The 21,668-nt window shown below is 40.2% G+C and overlaps 1 long non-coding RNA gene across 2 annotated transcripts; it reads left to right on the top strand.

Moving 5' to 3' along the window:
• Window positions 1-1,301: 1,301 nt before the first annotated feature.
• On the top strand, window positions 1,302-4,304 carry LOC139438863 (uncharacterized). Of its 2 annotated transcripts, XR_011648576.1 has the most exons (3): window positions 1,302-1,954; window positions 3,493-3,624; window positions 3,732-4,304. It is a non-coding gene; the product is annotated as an uncharacterized lncRNA (long non-coding RNA). The 2 variants fall into 2 exon arrangements; XR_011648575.1 differs by having other exon boundaries at window positions 3,493-4,304.
• The last annotated feature ends 17,364 nt before the right edge of the window (window positions 4,305-21,668 follow it).

The raw sequence follows: 21,668 nt of genomic DNA on the forward strand, positions 1-21,668 counted from the left end.
CTTCACCAGCAACAATCTATCTAATAGGGAGGGTCCATAACTGCCTTGGCTCAGCCTGGCATTGGCTATGGCCCCAACCTGCCTCTGGCAGAGCCCCAGAAGGAAAGAGATTTTGGGTTACTCTGCCACTTTCCAGTCTGCTTCCCAAATATACAAGCACGCAAAATGATAGTTCTGTGATCAGAAGGAGGCTGTGAGTGGTTGTTAATTTCCCCACCATAATCTCCATCTGGTTAAGTCATTAACATAGTAAAGCCTGACTTTTGACTGCCATGTCTACATTCCCAAAGCCTGGAAGATGTGTTTATTTCAACTTTTCTCTCCACTACTTTTTGCTCTGTCATGTTGGATTCCTCTCTTCTAAGGAGGCATCACTTCTCTCCAGGTGCTAGCATCCATGGACAGGTACTCAATCTTTTTAGTGCTAAGGGTCATGCTCAAAGTGCTACATCCTCATTACAATGATTACAATTGACTGCTTCCTCCCTAAGCAGTTGCCTTTTGGACACTAAGCCAAGAGAGCTTAAGTGACTTGTTCAAGAGAACTCCGTGAAGAGGAACAGATCCTGGGGTGAGTAGAGGGAGGAACAAGGAACCTAGATCCCAGGGAAGGGATCTGGTCTGATTCTATGTGCCCTTCCCAATCTAAAATAATATGCTCATTTGTTTGCGTGAATCTTTACGTGTCCGTTTATCAGTGCACTAGACAAGATGTGAGTACATACGCACGTTTTATGAATGGCTGGGACTATCCTTCAGTTTCTTTTTAAAGTGAGCTAGTTTATAAATAAGGACATCATTGTGTACGAATGTTTGGGTACATGAGTTTGAATTTCCCTATCTCACGGAATGCCACCACCATCCCCGGGGTTGCCAAAAGTAATCGATCATTTCCCCATCTAATCAACCATCGTTCCTTCTCTAGCCTATCTTCAGGCCCAGAACTGTCACTTCCTGCCGCGACTTCTAACTTCGTGTCCAATCTACCCTCCACACTAGAGTCGTATTGTTCACTCCTGCCACTGGTGGTCGTTACCCCAATTCTTTCCTCCTCAAAAGGCGACAGTTCATCGTTAATTCCACTCTACTCGCTGGCCTGTCGCTGATCCCTCCACCAGGGACCCTGGTCGGGGCGCACCTCTTGCCGAGCTCTCGGGTTTCGGTTCGAACATCAGCCCCCCTGAGAAAACGTTCCCACTCATGCACTTCCGTCCACGCTGTTCTGTCGGTTTGCTTCTCGGCCCTTTCCAGATTGTGAGTTGTGGAAAATTACATCCGTATTCCATAATAACGTCAGATCCAGCCCGGACTAACAAGCAGCCGGACGGGAAAACAGACACAGCGGTCCGCCTCCTGATTGAAGCAACCCAAGACCAAGGGTCGGCTCTAAGTACCCACACATCGCGAGATCAAGCGAGACCACAGAGAGCCCGGCAGACCCGGAGCTGGGCATGCGTAATGGTCCCCGACAAACTGCTATTCCCAGAATCCTTGGAGAACGCGCCCTACTCACCCAGGACTACATTTCCCAGAGCGCTCCACAAGGCTTTGCTCAGAGCTGGCAGTTTTTGTACCCAAAATATAGAGGGCGTGGGGCTGTTTTTTGTTGTTGTTTTGTTTTTGTTTTTGTCCCCCCACCCGCGCTGTTGCGGGAACCGATGCAAGCCCAGGCTTCCCAGGAATGGCGTCTGCGTGTCGCCTAATGTCTACGGGAGATCAAGACTTCGGAAGGAGTGGAAAGGGCGGGGATCTCCATAGCAGTCGCCGGAACTCCTTGTGCAGAGCAGAGGCCGGTGGCTGGAAGACCAGGGGGCTCCCAGCTGCCAGGCCTTCTCCTGTTCACACTGGCAGAGAAGCATCCTTGGTCTCCAGAAAACCCAGTGTCCTGGGAGTCACCCCGTGAGCACAACCCCAACCCACCGCACCCTGGCCGGCATCTTCTGCTGAAGGCGAGGTAGAAGCGGTGGAGCTCCTGTCTGCTCTACCTGACTAATTTCCAGGGAGGCGGCCACTCCAGTCCCAGCCCTTCTTTCTCCCTTGCTCTAGATCCTCATTCCTCAAATTCCATTCAGCTCCTGCTTAGGGTCTCACTTCCTCCAGTCTTGATACAAGGATCCCATCCTCTGCTCTTAATACCTAAATCTTCATCCTCTACCCTCCAACTCTGATATCCTAGTTTTGTCTTTCAGACCCTCCAATCCCATAGTTTTTCTTTGGATCCCAGTCTTATCCGTTGTTACCTTATACTGAGATTGTCACACTTCTTCGTGTCCATGGTGCAAGACTACAGGTCAGCCAGGGGCTTTCACAAGTCTGCCTAGAGGAGACAGTTGTGTCATTCATTAGAACTGAGTTTTACCAGTCCCTTGGATTCAGGAGAGAAAAAGAGAGCTAGAGGGAGGGAGAGAGAGATATATATAGAGAGAGATGGGATGGATAGTCTGGGCAATTACCTTTATTGGACCTCATTCTCCTTATTTGTAAAGTGGGGACAATTACCCTTAACCAGAAGATTGGACCTGTATGTGTGTCCGGTCTCTTGGACTTCTCTACCCAACAGTGAAGCCTTTGCTTTTTACCCCACAGGGGAAGACAAGACTGTAGGGCATAGAGGGGAGGGATCACCACTCCTCTGCAGATACCTCTGCCTCAGACCAGTTATGCGGTTGTGTTTTGGCAGTTGTGGGAATGAGGCTCATGCTTGAGGGCTAGAAAAAGTAACCTGGAAGCTATTGGTGAACACTGCTGGTGCTCAGGTTGTAAGGTGTGAAGAAGAGGGGTGGAGGTTACCCTTGAGAGAAAGGGAAAGTGGGAAAACCAGTCAGGCTCCAGTTCCATAGCTATCAGTGATTCTTTCATGATCTCGGTCACTTACTTGCTAGGCCTCAGTTTCTTTTTTTTGGATGATATATGTATGTGGGGTAGGAGTGTGATAATTGGCACCTCCTTGTGTTAACTGAATTCCTGCACCAAAGAAATGAGATTATTTTAGGTTCTCATTACACCAGCAGAGGTCACCATTCAATCTGAAATGCAATTCAGTAAGACTAGAACATGAGGATAGCCCTGTTACTTATATAATTTTATATACTTTACTTAGAAAATGAAACAATTCTCCAGATAAGGACTTGAATTTATTCAGCACTCTGAGCATAGAGGGAAACAGGAGTCAGTTATTCCCAAATTTTGCTGCACATTGGAATCTTTAAACAATGATAGCTGGCTCCTATCTTCAGGAATAATGACTTTATTGATATAGGGTACAACGTCGGCATTGGTATTTTTTAAAGTTCCCAGTGATTCTAATGTGTATAAAAGTCTGGGAACCACTACCTTAAGCCCTCTTCTCAGTTCTGAGAAAGGACCGTGAACCTATTCTATACTTTATATGAGCTGACTTCGTTGAAGAAAAGCAGTTTTCAGGAAAGCATTGAATGTGCTGTGTGCAGCTCCAACTTGAGTAGAAGATAACTGCCCATCTGTGCCATTTAGTATTCCCAGGTGCAAGAGCCTCACTGGAGTAACCACGTGCGATGGTTTGAAACTTTACGGACCCCAGAAAATTATGTTCTTAAAGTTAATCCTTTCCTGTGGGTGTGAATCCATTGTAAGTAGGATCTTTTGGTGAGTAGGGTTTGTTGTTTAAGCTTTATTTTTATTTATTTATTCCTCCCCTCCCCCATCCACTCGTTGTTTACACTTGCTGTCTGCTCTCTGTGTCTGCTCATTAGGAGGCACCAGAAACTGAACCTGGACTTCTCATATGGGAGAGAGGCACCCAATCACGTGAGCCACCTCAGCTGCTTGCTTTGTTGTATCTCTCATTTTCTTTCCACTTTTATCTCCTTGTTGTGTCAGCTTGCCATGCCTGCCCATCACTCCAGTCACTGTCTTGCTCATCTTTTCCAGGAGACACTGGGAACCAAACCCAGGACCTGTCATATGGTAGGCAGGAGCTCAATTGCTTGAGCCACATCTGCTTCCTTTGAGTAGGATCTTAACTTAAGATGTGACTCACCTCATTCACAGTAGGTTTTAATCCTCTTACTGGAGTTCTTTATAGAGAATGAAAATCAGACAAAAAGAAGAGGAGGCCATGGAAGTAAGATGCTGCAACAAAACCTAGAAGAGATGGAGAGACCAACAGATACTTCATGTGCCTTGCCATGTAACAGAGGAATTAGGATCACCGGCAGCCAGTTTTCAGGAGAAAGCATCACCTGATGATGCCTTGATTTGCACATTTTTCTCAGCTCAAAACTCTATGCTTGTACATTAATAAATTCACATTGTTAAAGCCAATGCATTTCACAGTATCTGCTTGAGCAGCTTTGTAAACTATAACACCAGTCAGTCAGACTGAGAGAAGATAATAGCAGCTTTCATTTATCGAACTCTTAAAATATGTCAGGTATGTCATAACCTTATTTACTTTAGTTAATCTTCAGAACAAGAGGTTAGGTACCATCATTATTCCCATTTTACACATAAGAAAACTGAGACACAGAATGGTTAAACAATTTGCCCAAGATCACACAACACAGTTGGTAAATTTCAGAGCCAGGGTTTAAATCCAGGCAGTCTGTCTCCAGAGGCCAAACTCTTATTCACTATGCTTTTCTGCCTCCTAATCCACAAACAGTGAAATTTACTCTTTCTCTGCCTTGTTCTATATTTCCTCATCAATGATATACATCCATTTTCATCACTTTTTCACCCTACTTCCATCTCGGAAGCCTACATTTCTGGCCATTGTTCATTCCAAAATTACTCAAATGTCTGGCGCCATATAACATTGTGTGCTCTGGGGAGATGCAGGGATATATATATATATATATATATATATATATATATTTTCCTGTGTGACAGGCCCTTTGTTAAAAACTCTGGGAATTATCTCAAATGAGCCTCATAATATCAGTATTGCAAATAAAGAAATGGGCTTTTTGAGATAAAGTAACTTATTTTAGCTGAATGATTAGCCCTTTGCCTTGACTTTACACAGAACATTTCCATATGTTTTACCAGAGTCCCAGGAAGAATCAAGGAGAAAAGGGAAGAAAGAAAGAAGGGAAGGAAGAGATGGAAGGAAGGGAGAAAAAGTCAAGGAAAGAAAGGAAGGAAGAACTGAAAGAAAAAATGAGGAAGGAAGGAAAGAATGAGAGAAAGAAAAGGAGGAAGGGTGTTCTACTGTTGAAAATATTGTTAATGTGCTAGAACAAGTCCAATTTCCCTTAGTCTGAAACGGAGTGAAGCGGTGGTTTTCCTAACCTCATACAGCCAGGATGGAATTATGACTCGCCTCCAACCAGTACAAGGCCTCCCTCTAGGACCTGGTGGAGGACGTGGACTTCCAGATCATGGGGGAGGCCTAGCCCTGCTCCTCAGGGGTACAGGCTCCACCCCTGCTGTGGCCAATAAACCAATTCCTGCTACCACTTTATTCTTTTTTATGGCTTTGACGGTGATGGGTTGGGGGTCTTGGTTTGGGTGAGAGATGAGTGGTGGGCATGAGATGCTATTTGTTTTGTTTGTTTGTTTTTATTAGGAGGTACCAGGGATTGAATCTGGGACCTTGCACAAGGGAAGCAGGTACTCAACCGCTGAGCTACACTTGCTTTCCCCCCCCCCCCTCCGGTTTTTGTTGTTGTTCTCAACTTTTTAAATGTGTGAAAGGGTAATAAAAATGGTAGTCAGAATTATTGGAGATTTCCCTTCGGCTTGGTTTAGTGTCTTTTCCTGGGCATATATGTTATGTCCCCAGGTAAAGAACAAGTTCTATGTTTCACTCTTCCCTCACACTACTCCCTCACTTCACTCAGCACATTGACCCATACATAGTAGTATCAAAGAATCATCAGATGCTTTTAGAGCTCAAAGACACCTTAGAGATCATCTTCCGCACTACCCTCAGTGCAGATTGTGGAAATTCCAGTTCAGGGAGGTTGAATGTTTACGTCAAGATCATAGTTAGTTGTCGAGCTGGGACTAGACTGCCAGGCATCTTGACTACCAGCTCAATGATCTTTGCACTACTCCAAACTCAAAAAGTGTTTGTTGATTTGTTCATTGATTTGTTTTAATGTCAAACTGACCCAGTACAGTGGTTGGTACAATACTTTATACATTTGGATGTTTAACACCTTCTTTCATGAGATACTTAAATATTGTAAATAAATTTTGGCCTTAATACAAAGACTTCAGATTCATGCAGCCAAATAGTTTAATGAACGGTTCTCAAAATTTGGTCTGGAGAGCAACAGCGTTAACATCACTAGGAACTTGTTAGAAATGCAGATTCTTTAACACCACCCTAGACTTACTGAATCAGAAACTCTGGGAGTGAGGCACAGCAATCTGTATTTTAACAAGGCCTCCTAGAGATTTTGATGCACACTCAGGTTTGTGAATCACTGGTTTAGGCTAAACTGTCTATCTAGGTTTTTAAAAAATATATAACTGTAATGAAAAGACTTTGAAAGATTATATGTACTGGGATTTCTTTTAAACCAGATATTCAATTTATATATTATCTTGGTTAAGGCTTGTCTAGCCAAGAAACAAATGTCATTAAAATATTTTTGTGGGAAAGCGGACTTGGCCCAGCGGTTAGGGCATCCGTCTACCACATGGGAGGTCCGCGGTTCAAACCCCCGGCTCCCTTGACCTGTGTGGAGCTGGCCCATGCTCAGTGCTGATGCGCGCAAGGAGTGCCGTGCCACGTAGGGGTGTCCCCCGTGTAGGGGAGCCCCATGCGCAAGGAGTGCACCCCGTAAGGAGAGCCACCCAGTGCAAAAGAAAGTTCAACCTGCCTAAGAATGGCGCTGCCCACACAGAGAGCTGATACAACAAGATGATGCAACAACAAAAAAAGAAACACAGATTCCCGGTGCTGCTGATAAGGATAGAAGCAGTCACAGAAGAAAACACAGAGAGTAGACAACTGCGGGGGGTAGGGGGGGACAGAAATAAATAAATAAATAAATAATCAATCAATCAATCAATCAATCAATCTAAAAAACAAAAACAAAACAAAACCCAGAGAACTACAAGTGTAGGAGAGAATGTGGAGAGATAGGAACACTTATCCACTGTTGGTGGGAATGCAGAATGGTACAGCCACTGTGGAGGACTGTTTGGCAGTTCCTAAAGAAGTTGAATATAGCATTGCCACATGATCCTGCAATACCACTACTGGGTATATACACAGAAGAACTGTGATCAGTAACATGAACAGACATTTGCACACCTATGTTCACAGCAGTGTTATTGTTATTCATGATTGTCAAAAGTTGGAAACAACCCAGGTGTCCATCAAGTGAGGAATGAATAAACAAACTGTGGTGTATTCACACGATGGAATATTATGCAGCTGTAAGAAGAAATGAAGTTGTCAAGCATATGACGACATGGATCAACCTAGAGGACATTATATTGAGTGAAGCAGGCCAGACACAAAAGGACAAATACTGTACAATTGTTACTATGAACCAAATATATTGTGTAACATGTATAATTCCTTTTATATAAAATGTAAGTATAAATCAATTTATAAAGATGAACTTTGATTAGTGGCTATGTGAGGCTAGATCAGGCATGCTGAGGGGTGTGGGGTTTTTCTTTTTGTTGTAATGAAAGAATTCTAAAACTTTTTGTAATGATGAATGCACAATATTATTATACTAAAAGACATTGATTATGCTTTAGATAGATAGTATGGTATGTTAATATATCTGAATAAAACTGCTTAATAAATAGCTGTGCAAGAATAGCCAGAAATAGCAGCTATATACAGCAGGGGAAAGAGAGAGATTGAGTGGTAGAAAAGTTTCTTGTTTGTCTGTTTTTTGTTTATTATTATTAGTAGTAGTACTGAAATGAAAATGCACTACTAGTGATTGCAGTGATGAATGCACAATTATGTGATTATACAAAATAACATTGATTATACTCTTTGGATGAATTGTATGATTTATTAATATGTATCAAAATCAATTTGGAAAAAATAACAAAAAGCAACCTATATAATATAGTTCTGGGAATCTGACTCAAAGGAGGGCTAACAAGACCTTTTCTCCCACCTATTAATGAAATCTAAGCAAACACAAATGTAAATGGAACTTACAGTTAACTAAATCCTCCTTTCTTGTGTGTATGGTTTAACAGAATTAACTGTCTATTTTCCATTTTCTATATTATTTGAAGGCATAGGATAGCTTGGTTTCAGCTTTGTACAATATTGTTTTAAATCGAGTCAATAAACTAAGATGCAGAACAACTTTTATACATCTCAGGAGACTAAAAAAATCTCCACAAAAAAAGCAACACAGCCGGCCCTAGTGTTAACCGTTTTCACAGAACAGATATGCAAGAGGCAGTTTTCAAATGTTCCTATTACACCAAGATTCCTTCTAAACACCTGCCTTACTCAAACCAATGACCAATTCTTATTCACTGTAAATGGTGGAACATATTTTTGGTAAATGTTCATGGTTTTACTTTCTTCATTAATCAAACACCTTTTAAAGATGCCTACCAAGCAGCAAAATAAGTCACATCAGCTCTCTGCTCATGGCAGGGGCGCTAAGTGTGAAATTGCAAAAGGTACAGTTTAACAGTAAGTAGTGCATAAAGAAACCATAACAGGAGGCTTAAATACAGAGTTGGACAGAATCAAACCAGTTATGTATGTAACAGCTCAATTAAAACTAATGTAGCTACTTTCAAAGTAGAATTTGAGATTGGTGTTTAAAAGCAAATTTGAAGAATTAAAAAATACGGCATTCAGGGAAGCAGATGTGGCTCAAGCGATTGGGCTCCCATCTACCATACGTGAGGCCCCAGGTTCAATTCTCCAGGCATCCTGTTGAAGGCAAGCTGACCTGTGCCTCGAGAGCTGACAGCCTGCGCCGCAGAGAGCTGGCACAGCAAGATGACACAACAAAGGGAGACAGAGGAGAGACAGTGAGAGACACAGCAGACCAGGGAGAAGAAGTGGTGCAAGCAATTGAGTGACTCCCACACTGGAGATCCCGGGGGGTCCATTCTGTTGCCTCCTAAAGAGAAAGACAAGAAGAAGAAAAAAAGCAGATTCAGAAGAACACACAGTGAATGGACACAGAGAGCAGACAGCGAGCACACACAAAAGAGAGCAACAACAAGGGGTGGGCATAAAATTTTAAAAAAACTTGTTAAAAAAATAAGGCATTCAATGTCTGAAAAAGGTACAGATTTACGAAATGTGTATACTCTGTCATGAAAACTCCACACCATCATTACACACTTCGAAAAAATACAAACAGAACATATTACAAATTTTTGTAGCAATAACTTAGTTCATACGATGCAATATAAAAGTACATTAATCCAGATACACAGGCTTTTGTAGGTTCTAAACTGAAGGCTTTTTTTCCCCTGCAGAATCCTTAAAACCGATGGCACTTAAAATTTGTTAGCCTTTCTACTGAAAGGTAAATTATACACAACAATGATGAATAAGATTAACAGACCAGTTACATATTATGAATCACTCCAACTTTGTTCAACCATGGACGAAACTCTTTTCTCATATTTCCGTTTGTTTTCCTGGTAAAGCTGTGCTGCCTGGCTATTGGCTGGACAGTTTGGTTGGTTCATCCAACAGAAACAGAATTGATGTTAAGATAGAAGATATACTACCTCATATGTTGGACTCCATCTGTTCTGAAGGATATCTAAACATATGCTACCATCAGCATACACATTCGGACGAAACATTTTGGATAAAAATTTAACAGTTGGCAGTTTATTTGGATATTCTTCAGAAAATTCTATTACTCGTTTAAAGGTACCACCTTCAAAGGGTGTCCCTTCTAGTCCAAATATAACTGCATTCCACTGCCTGGTGCTGTTTTCAGGCGGTGCGCCACCAGCACGTGGGTCCTCTCGCAATCGCTGGAAACCCGCAGGAGCCTCCTGCTGGCGGGGTCGACACGCTCGCCAGCTGCCCCGCGGTCAGTCTCTAAGTCCTTCTTCTGCTCCTATTTTAGTTATAATTACCAGGAATATACGCATTCTTAATTCTCACAGCAGCAAAGGGGAGTCCCTAACAGTCATAGAGCACCACGCGGGAAAATGCCTTCCAGCTCCTTTGTGTTTCCCAAGTCCTTCCACTCGTTGCCGTTTAGCCAAAGATTTGGAAGTCTTTTGTTCCTAGAATGGTGCCAGCTGCGCGTCATCCCAGTTGCGCTCCACCTGACCCGAAACTCAGCGGCCAACGAACACCGGCCTTCTTCCTGGCAGCAGCTGTAACTGGATCTGCCCAGGGTCCTCCCGTTCCTCTTCTTTATTCTGGGGGCTTTCGTGCCTTTCACAAAGGCTCGAGTCACCACCGACTGTCAGCCTGCAGCGTTCTCTGCCTTCGCCGGGAGTGCCCGGGCTCCAGCACCCACCGGGCCCGCCGGTCGCGGTGGCGGAGGCAGAGCCGCAGCCCGAGCCGCGCGGGGAGGACGACTCGCTGCTCGCGGTCCTCTGGGACCCTCAGCCCTGCCCGCGCCGCTCGGCGGCCGCCGCCAGGTTGCACAGCGCAGGAGGGGGTGGTGCACCTCAAAGTTGATTTTTCACACGTAGGTTTGCAAGAAAAAAGTCTATCCTTCCTCCAAAGAATTGCCTCTGTGTCGTTGACGAAATTCAGCTTACATATATGCTTTGGCTTTTTTAAATTATCACCCTCTCTGGACCCGTTTTAGACATTTTCCCTAATTGCTCACCCTCCCCTTTCCCGCCCTCCATGAAATTTTAATACACAGACATACTGCGTATTTCCTTATATACTGCACGTGTATATGTACTTTATACATAAAAAGAGTAAGATATTTCTGCCCTCCAACAACCAATTTTCACCTCTTTAGGGATGACATCAGTCAGTTGAAAATGCACGCTTCATGCCAAAACCACAGTCTTCATTACTGCAGCTTTCAAATAGACCTTAGAATCACTAGTCCTCCAAGTTTGTTCTTTTTCAAAATTATCTGGCTAATTTTGACTTTCCATGTGACTTTTTGGAACATCTTGTCAGTTTGTACAAAAGAGCCTGTGAGAGTTCATTGAGTTGGGTTCGTTCTGTACAATTTGGGTACTTCACCCCACCCAGGAGCTTGGTAAGCATCTCCATTTATTTGGAGCTTCTTTAATTTCTCTAAGCAATGTTTTGTGGTTTTTAGTGTATAGGACTTGCACATTTTAAAAAATCAGATTTATCCCTTAATATTTCATATTTGCTCTTTTTAAATGGTATGTTAAATTTCAATTTCTGATTGTTGCTAGTCTCTAGATAAATTGATTTTTGTACACTCACCTTGTATTCTGCAACTTTGCTAAGTTCACTTATTAGGTTTAGTAGCTTTTTTTTTGTAAACTCCAACAGATTTTCTACAGAGATGATCATTGCATTAGTTTTCTATTGCCGCAATACAATTCTCAAGTTTAGTGGCTTAAAACAAGACACATTTATTTATTTAAAATTTTTTATTAAAGTATATCATTCACACATGAACATACATAAGCAATGAATGTATAGTAAAAGTGGTGAACTTACAAAATAAACATGCATAACATCATAAAGGGATTCCATACACCACCCCTCCACCAACACCTTGCATTGTTGTGGTACATTTGTCACAGACTATGCAAGAGAATTGTCAAAATATTACTACTAACTATAGTCCATATCTTACATTTGGTGTATTTTTCCCCCAACCCACCCTATTTTTTTAAACAAATCAATTTTATTGCTACATATTAATAAAGAATACAATTTATCCAAAGTCTACAATCAATGGTATTTGGTATAATCACATATTTGTGTGTTCATCACTTCAAACACTATTAAAGCATTTTCATTATTTCAGTAGTAGTAATAATAAACAAGAAATAGTCAAGCAAAGAAGCAAAGAAATTCCTCCCCTTTCAATCTCTCTGTTTCCTCTGCTGCTCATAGCTGCTATTTCTGGCTATTTTTGCACAATTGTTTGTTTGTTTATTAAGCGGTTTTATTGAGATATATTGATATACCGTATGATCTATCCAAAGTGTATAATCAATGACTTTTTCTTAGCTGTTAAAAAGAACTTTATTGTAAAATTATAAAATAAAATAGAAAAATAGATTGAATGAAATTACAAATTTTAAAAGAGAGTGTAAGGCCAGATTAGTTGAATATAATCAATTATAAGAAATGCATAGTATAGCAACAAACATTTATAAATGTAAATAATAATTCTAACATAATGGAAATTCATTATAACATAATCCTAATTTTTATGGTATAGCTTTAACTTTTGGACATAATAATCTCTAAGAATGAAATAAATTATTACTTTAGTTACTTAAATTCCATTTAGGCCATAATTCTTTCTGGACAATTAAATCCCTATTTGGGAATTCTTCATATCTTATTGGAGTGAATTGCCGCAAATAACAATATGCCAACTCATAATTTTATGAGGCAGAAAAACCCAAAATCTTTTTCAACAGTAGTCATGCTAAATCATTATTGTTCCAGAAGGATTATTTTCATTAACAAATATGCATAAAAAGGGTTAAAGAAAAAAGAAGTATCCAAAATTCTCTCTCTTCTCCAATGCTCCTCAGTTAAAAGTAATGTTTATTTTATATGAAGAAACTTAGAGAATGCTGATCACAGGATCAATTTCCTAGTTGTACTGAGTAATTATTGTTCATATACCATCATATTATTTTACATTTATCTGGTCTACTCTAGCTCTTTTTTGGTTACTATTTGCATGGAATACCTTTTTCCAACCTTTCACTTTTACCCTGTTTGTATCCTTATGTCTGAGGTGGGTCTCTTGTAGACACCGTACAGAGAGTTCATATATATTTTTTAAAAATCTATTTTATCAGTCTGTGTCTTCTGATTGGGGAGTTCAATCCATTAGCATTCAGTGTTACTGTACAGGCATTACTGACTTCATCCATTTTGTCCTTTAGCTCTCTATTGTCACGTCGTTTTATTGTCTGTCTTCTTATCCTTTAGTTTACCCTTCCTAATAATCTTCATTTTTAAACTCTTCTCCAAATCTCTCACCCTTGCTTTTTCCTTTCAGTCTGCAGCATCCCCTTTAGTATCTCTTGTAATTCTGGTCTTTTGGTAACATACTCTCTCAGTTTTTGTTTGTCTGTGAAGACTTTGAACTCATCTTCATTTTTCAAGGACAGCTTTGCCGGAAACAGAATTCTTGGCTGGTAGTTTTTCTCTTTCAAAACCTTAAATGCATAGTACCACTTTCTTCTTTCCTCCATGTTGAGAGCTCTGCACCTAATTCTTACTGAGTTCCCTTGTATGTGATGCTTTGCTTTTCTCTTGCTGCTTTCAGAATCCTCTCTTTATTTCTCATATTTGTCATTCTGAATAATAGGTGTCTTGGGGTAGGTCCATTCAGATTTACTCTGTTTGGGGTGTATTTTCCTTCTTGGATATTAATATTTATGTCCTTTGTAAGGTTGGGAAGTTTTCATTCATTTTTTTAAAAATAAGATTAATGTTTTATTTATTTCTCTCCCCTTCCCCTGCCCCAGTTGTCTGCTCTCTGTATCCATTCGCTGTGTGTTCTTCTGTGACCACTTCTATCCTTATCAGTGGCACCAGGAATCTGTGTTTCTTTTTGTTGTATCATCTTGTTGTGTCAACTCTGTGTGTGTGTGGCGCCATTCTTGGGCAGGCTGCACTTTCTTTCACGCTGGGCGGCTCTCCTTATGGGGTGCACTCCTTGCGTGTGGGGCTCCTCTACGTGGGGGACACCTCTGCATGGCAGGGCACTCCTTGCATGCATCAGCACTGTGCATGGGCCAGCTCCAAATGGGTCAAGGAGGCCCAGGGTTTGAACTGTGGATCTCCCATGTAGTAGGCAGATGCCCTATCTATTGGGCCAAGTCTGCTTCCCTTTCCTGTGTTCTTGTGTTGAATCTCCAGAGCAGAGATTCAAAGTGGGTTCTGCTGACCCAATTCACTGAAAGCACCCCAATTTCCCCTTCCTTTTCCCTTGAAAGAGCTAACAGGGAGGAAGATGTCTGTTCCTCTCTCAGCTGGCTGCAGTGAGCCAGGGGTTTTACCCCAGCTCCAAATCTTGAGGGGGGAGCCCTTCCCAGCTATTGCAGGGACTTGGTTGCGCACTTGGTTGTTTCAACTTCTTTGTCTCTCTGTCCCTCACTCTCCTGAGAGTTGTGTAACACTGTCCTACTCTGGTGACCACCAAAGCAGGTCCCTCATACAGCGTTTGGTTCTTTCTCCATTGTTTTAGTGAGAGAATTCAGCTCTGCCTGTTAGTTTGTCACCATCTTCCCACAATCCCCAAGACACATTTATTAGGTCACAGTTCTGAGGTTAGAAGTCTGGGTGGGCTCTGTTGGACTCTCTGCTTAGGTCAAAATTAAAGTGTCAGCCAAGCTCTTATCTGGAGGTTTGGGGGAAGAATCTAAAGCTCATTCAGGTTGTTGGCAGACCCATTTCTTTGGGAATGCAAGTCTGAGGTCACTGCTTCCTTTCAGCTGGGAGCCATGCTTTGTTTCTTGAATACCGCTGATATTCCTTCTTCTGTGGCTCCCTCCATCTTCAATCCAGCAACAGTGCATTAAGTCCTTCCTGGGCTTCAGATATTTCTGACTACCTATTCTGTTATCACCCAGACAAAAATCTCAGCTTTTAAGGGGCACTCTTGATTGGGTCACGCCTATGTAGTAAATCTCTGTATTGTAAGGTCACCTGATTTTGGACTATAGTTACACTGCAGAATTCCTTCACAATGGCATGTAGATTAGTGTTTGGTTGAATAATAAGGGAATGAACTTACCAGGTGCAATGGATGTGTCATGATGATGGGAGAGAGTGTTGCTGTGGGGGGAGTGGGGGGCGGGGGCGGTGGGGTTGAATGGGACCTCATATTTTTCATAATGTAATTAAAAAAAATAAATAAATAATTAAAAAAAAAATAAGGGAATGGGAATTTTGGGGAGCCATCTCTAGAATTTTGCCTTATCTGTGAATGAAGAGAGTTTTACTTCTTCCTTTCTGACATGGGTGTTTTTAGATTTCTTTTTCTTGCCTTATTGAACTCTAGATCTTCCAGGACAATATTGAATAGATATGGTAAGAGTAACCATTCTTGTCTTTTTCTTAATGTTGGGGGAAGTGTTTGGCCTTGCTGATGTTAGCTGTAGGTTTTTAAAATAAATGTCCTTAATCAGATAGAAAATTTTCTTTTTTTTATTTTTTCATATTTCTTCATCTTCAATTTATTTTTTTAAACAAATCAATTTTATTGATACATATTAATAAAGCCTACAATTCACCCAAAGTATACAATCAATGGTATTAGGCATAATCACATATTTGATCATTTATCACTGTAATCATTATTAGAGCATTTTCATTATTTCAATAATAATAATTCAAAAAAACAGACAAACTAGAAAATTCTTCACCTCTCAATCTCTCTATGCTTTCCCTGTTTACAAAGCTGTTACAATTATTTATTAAGCAGTTTTATTGAACTAGGTATTCACATACCCTAGATCTATCAAAGCACATAAGCAATGGCTTTATTATAATCACAGTGTTGTGCATTTCATCACCACAAAAAATTTTAAACAATTTTATTACTCTAAGAAGAAAAATTCCATAACCCTTAGCAGTCCTTTCCCAGCCCTATGAAACCACTAATGTAATTTCATCTTTATAAATTGATATATATTTACATTTTATACAAATGGAATCACACAATATGTAGTACTTTGTGTCTTATTTCTCTTTTTGTCTGATATTAATATCATGTAGTATTAACATACAATTGTTCCGTTTCAGAGAAAGACAGCTTTATATATGCTACTTTACCCATATTCATATTTCGCATGTGGTTTTACTATACTGTACAATTCCATGTGTTATATTTTTTAGCTTTCTTTTTAGTGATATATATGACTTTAGACTTTCCCTTTAAACCACTTTCATACCCACATAATAGTACTGCTAGTTACAAACATTATTTTGGGATTTCACCTTTTCTATTCATTTCCAAAGTTTAATACACATCGTTATAACCAATTCTGTACAAGTTAACCCTCGGTTTTCCATTTTCTAAACCTTATTATATTTTTTGGTCACCCAAAATATAGTTGTGGGAAACAAAGGCATGTTGTTTCCATGGAAGCAAGTTACTTCCTTGACCACTGAGTCAAGCTGTCCCTTATGATTATCGGTGCGGAGCACAATCTTGGCTGGGTAAGCACACCTGCAGGCAGAACAATACATATAGAACAGAACAACCTGAGTAACAGGATTTATGAGTATAGTTACTGATTTTTATAATAATAGTTCCAGTAAAGTTTGTTGCTGTTCATTAATCACTAGTTAATATAGAATGAGGTAAGGGTAATAGGTAACTTGATTTTGTGCTGAATGTCACGTATGTTAGGGGTATATATACTAGCCCCTCGACTCAATAAAGTTGTCTGATGAGCTTGAGAGATCAATGCTCTCAGATCCCCTGAACCCAATCTTTCTTTGTCTTTCATTCCCGATACCTCGGGTCACCGACCAAGACTCCGACAGGTGGCGCCCAGACGTGGGGCCGGAGGCAGAGGATTCATCAAGACACGGCAGCGTAGGATCTTCCACTTCTGGATCGGAAACGTGGAAAGCTAAAAAGCCTTTTTTAAGGTAAGGAGCGTCGAAATTAATTAACCCGGGTAGATTGCTGCTTCATATTATTAAGTTTTGCTTTCCGCTAGCATCAGGGTATGGGTAATCAACCAGGACGCTTGGAAGAATATTCACAGGTTTTGAAAACACTGTTGCACAGTGTAGGCGTCACAGTTAAGACTGCAGATTTGTTAGAATTGTTTGCTTTGGTTCAAAAGCATTGTTATTATTTTCAACCACAAGGAAAGAATTTGATGAATGTTAAGCAGCGGAGGCAAGTAATGAAAGCATTGCGGAGAGCATATCAGAAAGGAGAGAATATACCTGTATCAGTTTGGGCCTTAGGACAGCATATTGCTGCTGCATTAGATCCTTTGCAGTCTGACGAAGAGGAAGAGATTGTTCTTTTCTCAAGAGAGGAAACAGCTATGAATGATACAGGTAAAGACAGGAATTTGCAGGAGGATCAGGAAGAAGAGGAGTTATTTGAAGTTAAAGACACAAATCCATTCTTAACTAAATCCATGTCAGAGCTAAATATTTCTAAGGTAAACATATATCCTAATTTGACTCATGAGGTTCCTTCTGCACCTCCAGAACCTGGAAAAGTACCTAGTGGACTTTTCTCTATGGACCTGCCTTATGTTCGTAGCAGCTTTAAGCCAAATCCTGTGCCTGTTACTCCTTTAATGAGATGTCTTTTATTGGGATCTAGTCAAGGTGAGCCTCTGGCTATGCAAGCTGTAGCAGCTTCTCCTGTAACTATTCAACAAATTCCTCCTGATGCTCAAAACCCACAAGGGGGAATTTATGCTCATCATGAGCCTCTTTCTTTTAAAGTATTGAAGGACATCAAACAGGCATGTACTCAATATGGCACTCAGAGTCATTATACTATTGGACTGGTGGAAGGACTTGCAAATACCTACAGGTTCATACCTTGGGATTGGGACACTCTGACTAAAACAGTATTGAGTGCTGCCGAGTTCTTACAATTTAAGACTTGGTGGACAGATGAAGCTGCTATGAGAGAACGCCGAAATAGGGCTCAAAATCCACCTGTTAATATTACTGCTGAACAATTGCTAGGCTCTGGAGCTTGGACAGGTATTGAGAGGCAGCTTCATTATGAAGATCAAGCTGTTAATCAAGTGAGGCAGTCATGCTTGGCTGCATGGAGAAGGATTACAGCTCCAGGAAAGCCTACGCAGTCTTTTGCTAAAGTGATTCAAGGTGTTAATGAACCTTATGTGGAATTTATTGCCAGACTGACTGATATGCTTACTAAGACTATTGAAATTCCTGAAGCTAGAGAGTTACTCCTGCTAACGCTCGCTTTTGATCAAGCTAACAGTGAGTGTAAGAAAGCTATCCGGCCTATTAAGGCCGCAGGTGGGTCTGTCTTTGATTATATAAAAGCTTGTCAGGACATTGGTTCAACCACCCACCAGATGGCAGTGTTAGCTTCAGCTATGAGAGGAGGAAATAACCCGAAAAAGAAAGGGAATTGTTTTAAGTGTGGAAAATTTGGACATTTTCAAAAGAATTGTCGGTCCTATGTTAATCAAGCAGGTAAAGGACCTCGTACTCCATCAAAAATTTGTCCAGTGTGCCGTAAAGGATATCACTGGGCTAATGAATGTAGATCAAAAATAGACTGGAAAGGCACACCCTTAAAATCGGGAAACCGCTTTCCCGGCCTAGGTCAGGGCCCTCAGACAAAAAATATGAGCCTGGCCGACCAATTTCCTGTCAGCAGCGGTCAGTATCATTCATCCCAGTCTCAGAATTAAGAGCAGCTACTCAAGGTAGTGCTGCTGTTGATCTTCCATCTACTGAGACTAAATTGATAACTTCAGAGGCAGGCATTCAAACAATTTCTACAGGAGTAAAAGGGCCTTTACCTAACAATACAGTAGGCATTGTAGTTGGAAGAAATAGTTTAACTATGAAGGGATTGTTGGTGCAAGTAGGAATTATAGATAGTGATTTTACAGAGGAAATAAAAATAATGGTTCAAGCTGTTAATTCTATTCAAATACAAAAAGGACAACGAATTGCTCAATTATTACTGCTTCCCTATAATAAACCAGCTACTCTTCTTTTTAAAAGGAAGGGGGGATTCGGATCAACTGGAAAAAATATGTATTGGCAAACTTTTGTAAATGATGATAGACCTGAAACTACAATTACAATTAATGGAAAAGTGTTCTTTGGCTTAATAGATACAGGAGCAGACCTGTATCTATTATATTATATTATATTATATTATATTATAGCTAAATGTTATTGGCCTCAATCCTGGACTTTGCAGAAAGTACCTACAGTTTTTACTGGAGTTGGCACAATGACTGATGTCTATCAAAGCACTAATATTTTTGATGTTTTAGGCCCTGATGGACAAAAATCTACTTTACAACCTTATGTGGCTGATGTGGGAATTAATTTGTGGGGCCGTGATTTGTTAAGTCAATGGGGTACTTTCATTCATATTCCTACCTTATTGGAGCAGGCTAAAACATTATATATGGATATGCAATATAATACTAGAAGTAAAGGAGATAGGAGGGGAATTGGATTTCCTTCCAGTTCATCGGATCCTGAACGAGCAAATTTATCTTAGGGGCCATTGAAAGAAAGGGCAATCCCATACCAATTATTTGGCTTACTGAAACACTGGTATGGATAGATCAATGGCCCCTAACAGTAGGAAAATTAAATGCCCTACATAGTTTGGTTAAAGAACAGTTGGAGCAAAAGCATATAGAACCTTCTAATAGTCCTTGGAACTCTCCGGTATTTGTTATTAAAAAGAAATCTGGAAAATGAAGACTCCTGACGGATTTAAGAGCTATAAATAAGGCCATGAGTCCTATGGGAGCACTACAACCGGGAGTTCCACAACCATCAATGATTCCAAAAGATTGGTCTCTTATTATAATTGATTTGAAAGATTGTTTTTTCACTATTCCTTTACATCCTGCTGATAAGGTAAAGTTTGCTTTCTCTGTGCCTTCATTTAATAATCAGGCACCTATGCAAAGATATCAATGGTGTGTTTTACCTCAGGGTATGATGAATAGTCCAACCATGTGTCAATTATTTGTACACCAACCTCTTCAAAAGTTACGTGATCAATTTCCTGAAGCAATGATTATCCATTATATGGATGATATATTATTCACTCATACTTCTGATGAAAAATTACAACAATTATTTGTTATGGCAGAAAAAATTTTACCGGAATATGGGTTACAAATAGCCCCTGAAGAAATTCAGAAAGAAGCTCCATTCTCTTACTTAGGCATGACATTGTCTAAAGGGTGTATTACACCTCAAAAGGTGCAAATTCGTAGAGATAAATTAAACACTCTTAATGATTTTCAAAAACTTTTAGGAGACATTAATTGGATTAGACCTATGTTAGGAATTCCTAATTATATGTTTACTCATTTATTCCAAACTCTGCAGGGGGATTCAGACCTTACTAGTGCACGTTCTTTATCTGTGGAAGCAGAACGAGAATTAAATTTAATAGAGGAAAGAATTTCACAAGGACAGTTGACACAAATTGACCCTGGAAAAATGGTAGATTTAATTATATTTTCCACTGTGCAATCTCCCACAGCTTTACTGTGGCAGGAGGGAGTTTTGGAGTGGATTTTCCTACCTAATAATAAACAAAAGAGATTACAAACTTATTTACAAAAAATCATCAATATATTGGCAAAAGGACGTGTGCGCTTAATGCAACTTAAAGGGTCTGACCCTGATTGCATTATTTGTGAATTATCACAGGAAGAAATTCATCATCTATATGTAACCAACCCTCAATGGCAGATAGCTATCAGTGATTTTCAAGGTGTTATTGATAATCATTTTCCTACTTCAAAATTACTTACTTTCTTACAAAAAAGTACTTGGATATTACCTAAGATTATAAAATCTCTACCTTTAGAAAATGCATGTACAGTGTTTACTGATGGCAGTAGTAACGGGAAAGCAGCGTTTGTTACCAAAGGAAAAGAACAGGCTTGGCAGACTCCATTCACATCTGCTCAGCGTACTGAACTTGCTGCCATCATTAAGGTGTTAACAATATTTAAGGAATCTTTGAATATTGTTTCTGATTCTGAATATGTATGTCTTACTGTTAAGCATATTGAAATGGCTCATATCTTTGTTACTGATGAATTATCTCAACTTTTTGCTGATTTGCAACATCTCATTAGATTAAGACAGCATCCTATTTATATTACACATATACGTTCTCATACCTCTTTGCCTGGTCCTCTGACAGCAAGTAATGCTCGAGCTGATTTATTAGTGGGGTGTTTACAAAGTGCTCGTGATTACCATGCTTTAACTCACATTAATGCTAAAGGCCTGCAAAATAAATATCAAAAGCTAACAAGACTACAAGCGCAGGAAATTATTCGTACTTGTCCGACCTGTGGACCACTGACAGCAGTGCCTTTTCAGGCTGGAACTAATCCCAGAGGCCTGACTCCTAATCAGTTATGGCAGATGGATGTTACTCACATTCCATCCTTTGGTAAACTACAATATGTTCATGTTTGTATTGACACTTATTCTCATTTCATGTGGGCTACTGCTCAAAGTGGGGAACGGTTTCATCATGTTCGCTCACATCTCTGGTCTGCTTTTGCTGTGATGGGATGCCCTCTAAAAATTAAAACTGATAATGGACCCTCTTACATTAGTAAATCCTTTGCTTCCTTTTGTGGGAAATATGCTATTGAACATGTTACCAGCATTCCCCATAATCCAACAGGTCAAGCTATTGTTGAAAGATGCCATCATACTCTCAAGACTATGCTTTTAAAACAAAAAGGGGGAGATGATGGTATGATATCACCTAAAGATCAATTGGCTAAAGCTTTATTTACCTTAAATTTTCTTAACGTTTATGATTCTATGACACTGGCTGAATGTCATTTTGGACATTCTC

This window comes from Dasypus novemcinctus, chromosome 4 (assembly GCF_030445035.2).
Source record: "Dasypus novemcinctus isolate mDasNov1 chromosome 4, mDasNov1.1.hap2, whole genome shotgun sequence".
Taxonomy (NCBI): domain Eukaryota; kingdom Metazoa; phylum Chordata; class Mammalia; order Cingulata; family Dasypodidae; genus Dasypus; species Dasypus novemcinctus.